This window comes from Corvus brachyrhynchos, unplaced genomic scaffold (assembly GCF_000691975.1).
Source record: "Corvus brachyrhynchos isolate BGI_N302 unplaced genomic scaffold, ASM69197v1 scaffold426, whole genome shotgun sequence".
Lineage (NCBI taxonomy): Eukaryota > Metazoa > Chordata > Aves > Passeriformes > Corvidae > Corvus > Corvus brachyrhynchos.
The window spans coordinates 371,240-375,687 of record NW_008238653.1 but is presented as its reverse complement, the minus strand read 5'-3'; the positions used below and the strand labels follow the sequence as shown (position 1 = coordinate 375,687).

At 51.6% G+C, this 4,448-nt stretch overlaps 1 protein-coding gene across 1 annotated transcript in view; it reads left to right on the top strand.

The window, feature by feature from the left end:
- The first annotated feature begins 272 nt into the window (after window positions 1–272).
- MAP4 (microtubule associated protein 4) overlaps window positions 273–4,448 on the top strand; it is a 120,832-nt gene continuing 116,656 nt past the window's right edge. The window contains exon 1 of the mRNA XM_017737674.1: window positions 273–325. The gene's annotated coding sequence lies outside the window, so the exon portion shown is untranslated. The remainder of the gene's footprint in view (window positions 326–4,448) is intronic.

The window sequence follows — 4,448 nt, the reverse complement described above, 5'->3', positions numbered from 1 at the left end:
CACAGGAACGTGTCCAGGGGGTTTGGGATCCCTCTGGAGAGGGAGACTCCACGCCCCCCTGGGCAGCTGTTCCAGGGCTCTGTCACTGGCACCACTCTTATGCCTGCTGAGGGCACTGAGGAAAGATGCCTGGATCACTGGAAGGGGACTGCAGCAAAATCTCCCAAGTTTTAGTTAATTCTGAGTGACACCACTCATGTCCCAGCATCCCTAATTCCCTGCCATCCCGGGACTCTGTGATCACACGCTTCCTTCTGCTTTGTGTCTTGCAGATAAGCAGTTTGTGAGGACTGAAGTACCTGCCCAGGGAACACCTGCTTGTGAGGTAGGAACTGATTTTCTTATGATCCAACACTAAATCTCTAATTGAAAAGCAGAGGTTGGCTACAGCTGCGTGCACACCAAAGCAGCCATGCTGGGAATCGCAGCGACCATCCAGAGATCTGAAATGGGAGCTCTGCCTCCGGGAACTTCTGTGGAGCAGACATGTCTGGAATGCACTCACCTTTCCATTCTCTTCTGTTAAACCTTCAAATCACTGCTCTTTTTACACTCTTCCAGTTAGAGTCCTTCCAGATAGAATCAGAAAGGTCTGGGTTGGAAGGGATCCTAAGGATCATCCCATTCCCACCCCTGCCATGGGCAGGGACACCTCCCACTGTCCCAGGCTGCTCCCAGCCCCAATGTCCAGCCTGGCCTTGGGCACTGCCAGGGATCCACGGGCAGCCCCAGCTGCTCTGGGCACCCTGTGCCAGGGCCTGCCCACCCTCCCAGCCAGCAATTCCCAATTCCCAATCTCCCATCCATCCCTGCCCTCTGGCACTGGGAAGCCATTCCCTGTGTCCTGTCCCTCCAGGCCTTGTCCCCAGTCCCTCTGCAGCTCTCCTGGAGCCCCTTTAGGCCCTGCCAGGGGCTCTGAGCTCTCCCTGTGTCCTTCCCTTCTCCAGGGGAACATTCCCAGCTGTCCCAGGCTGGCTCCAGAGCAGAGGGGCTCCAGCCTTTCAGGTATTTATTAAAGTTTCAAATATTCCTGGGGTTCTGTTTGGGATAACAGGGCTGGTGTGGAACTCAAGGCTTGTCCTTTCTGGCCACCTGGACCTTCTTTCCTTGCCTTTTCTGTTGCAAATGCTCACATCTTGTTTAACTTGGTCGCTCAAATCTTCTTTTTATCAGAGTAAGAGGACTACAAAAGATTAAAATGGGTAAACTAGGCCAAGAAGAACAAGTCTGATTTGATTTGTTAGGAATTGGGAGCAGCGGATCATCCAGTTTTTTTATCCTGGCTGTCCTTTGGGATGGCACAATAAAGCTCCAGTTCCACTGGAAGCTGCCATCAGGTCTGCAGTTGGGATGTTCAAGGTGCTGGTGCTCACATAATGTGGTTTGGGGAAGGAATTACGATTTATTCCTGATATTTGTATGGACTGAGAGACCTGGGTGTCTTCTGCAGAGCAGTCTGGGATTGTTCTCAAATGCTGGTTATGTCTTTGAGTCCTGAGAGGAATGTCTGCTGTTTTCCTCAGGGTTTGATCCATCCATCTGCCTTTTCCTTTAAAAAGGGCCTGAGCTGCTACTGGCAGTGCTGGTACATCCAGTGACCCTTGGCTGTGAGGAGTGCAGAGGAGTCACATGGATGTAGCTCATAACACCTTGTTTTATATCACCAGCTCTATCCACTGTGATCTCCTGGAAGTGACAGGAGCCTCACATGTCTCCTAGAACTTAGTTATGGGATAAAACTGTTCCTCAGGTGCCTTTTTGCTCAGCGTCCTTAGATGGCAGATGCAGAGATAAGGCCGTAGGTGCAGAGTCCTTTATTGTCAGGGGGCTGACGCTTAGCTCATAACACCTTGTTTTATATCACCAGCTCTATCCACTGTGATCTCCTGGAAGTGACAGGAGCCTCACATGTCTCCTAGAACTTAGTTATGGGATAAAACTGTTCCTCAGGTGCCTTTTTGCTCAGCGTCCTTAGATGGCAGATGCAGAGATAAGGCCGTAGGTGCAGAGTCCTTTATTGTCAGGGGGCTGACGCTCCTGTTCAGGGTGGGACTGGAAGATGCTCCTGTGTCCCTGTTCAGGGTGGGACTGGAAGAGGCTCCTGTGTCCCTGTTCAGGGTGGGACTGGAAGATGCTCCTGTGTCCCTGTTCAGGGTGGGACTGGAAGAGGCTCCTGTGTCCCTGTTCAGGCTGGGCCCAGGCTCCCTGGGGCGTTCCCAGCTCCTGCTGTCGGTCCCGGGCGGGGCCCCCCAGCCAAACCATCTTAAGTCGTTGTCTCAAAGCCACTTGAAGAGAAGCCAAGGAAGATGGCTTATCTCCCCTGGGTGGGCTGGAGGGGGGGGGCTGTGCCCAGAGTGCCCCACGTGCTTGTGCCCGTGGCCTCAGTGGACCTGCAGAGGTCACGGGAGGTGAGGTGTCACCTCCTCCGCAGGGAGAAGCCAGACAGGGAAAGGTGATGGAGGAATGGGAGAGCTCTTTGTTTTCCTTTCTGCACCTGCCAGTCTTGAGTGGGTTTTAATTTTCCTCTTTTCTACCTCTCTTGGCTTGGACCAGTGTGGTCTGAAGGTCTGCCAGGCTCCTGGGATGTCTGGACTCGACCTCAGACTTCATGGAATATCTCCAGTTGGAAGGGACCCTTAGGGATCATCGACTCCAATTCCCTGCTCCTCACAGGACCACCTAAAACTAAATCCCATAACTGGAGTGTTCTCCAGGCACCCCTTGAACTCTGACAGGTCATGTTGTACCTCCCAGCTTGTGTAAGGGGGTGACTTTGCCATTAGGATTTCCCTCCTTGCATTTCTCCATTGTCCAAAACTGGGAGTTCCGGTGGAAGCTGCCTCCTGGAGTCCCAGGGATCCATGTACCACTCCACATTTGTTGTTCATGGTTTCAGGACATGGAAGCCAACCAGGTGTTTCCCACAGGCTGCACTGAGCAGTTAAAGTGCTTCCTGGAGTAATTTATCCGGGAATATTTAATCCATGCTCATTGAGTGCGTGGATGAATAAAGGCAGCTTCCTCCCCAGCATCCTCTGGGAAGCTGGGAGAGCAGGCAGGAGGGAGGAGGGAGGCCTTGCTGGGAGCTGGGCACTGGCTGGTCCTGGTTGGATGAGCTGGCTGAGGAATGTCCTGGGCTCTTTACAAACCTGAACCTGTTATCTCGGATCGTCCCTCAGGAATACCTGAGTTCTTCCTGCTTATTCCATTGTGAGCTCCTCCAGCCAAGCACAGGGGAATGTTTGGTCACCCCTCTGAAACTGCAGACACTGACCATGATTGTGGCACCTGGATCTTCACTGGGTTCTTGTGTTGGTGCCATGTGTACAGGTGGGGAAAAGACCCTTCTGAAAACGTTACCTGCTGGATGAATTTCTTTGTTGTATAACGTCTCTGACTGGGAAGAAACACCCACAAACCCACATCTTTAGGGTCAGTTTTATTGGGTGGGCAGGCCCTGGCACAGGGTGCCCAGAGCAGCTGGGGCTGCCTCTGGATCCCTGGCGAGTGTCCAAGGCCAGATGGGACAGGGCTTGGAGCAGCCTGGGACAGTGGGAGATGTCCCTGCCCATGGCAGGGGGTGGAATGGGATGGGCTTTGAGGTCCCTTCCAACCCAAACCATTCAGGGATTTGAGGATTCTGAGTCACTTTAGCACTTAAGGTTTTATTTTCTTAAAGTGATGTAGGATGAACCCTTAATTAAAATCAAAAAAGGTGGTAGGTTTTTTTTTTTTTCAGTACTATGCTGAACATTTATTTATTTATTTAATCTCCTCTTTTTCCCCTTTTGGAAGGGAATTGTTGTGTCCAAGGGCACCTCAGTGTGGCACTGGATGCTGCAGCCGTACCTTTGATAAGAAAGTGAATCATTCTCTAAAGAAACCACCAGACCGTGCCTGATAACACTGCAGGGACACCTGGAATGTCTTTTATTGCTCTTTTCTTTCATGAAATCTCAGCTTTTGTTTTCTAAGCTAAGCTTGTTTTCCAGCACCCTTGAATGTGTTTGTTATCAGGAGCACGGAAATGTAAATACAATGGTGGTTGGGCTGCAGCAGCTCCTCCCTTCCTCCCCCTGCCTTCCTGCATGCACTTGGGGAGGGGGAAGCTGTTCTGCTGCCTTAATTCATTGCAGAAAGGACTGTTCTTCCCCCTGCTGCCACCCCACCAGATTTCAAAGAGAGCAAAGAGAGACAAGTCTCTCCTTGAGACCAAGAGCTGACACAAGGCCTCGTGCTGGGGCTCCTCTTGGCGTTTTCCCAAGCTCCTGCCTAACAGCACATCCCACTTTTTAACCAGATAAGCCACACAGGCACCGTTCTGCTTGAACTAAGACTGCATTCTTCTGCTTGCAACATTTGAGCACGTTTCCTAGAAGAAAGACTAAAAGAATTGGAGCCTTCACCAGCCTGAGTCTCCCAGCCTTAAGTTTGCAGCTGTTCCTGAG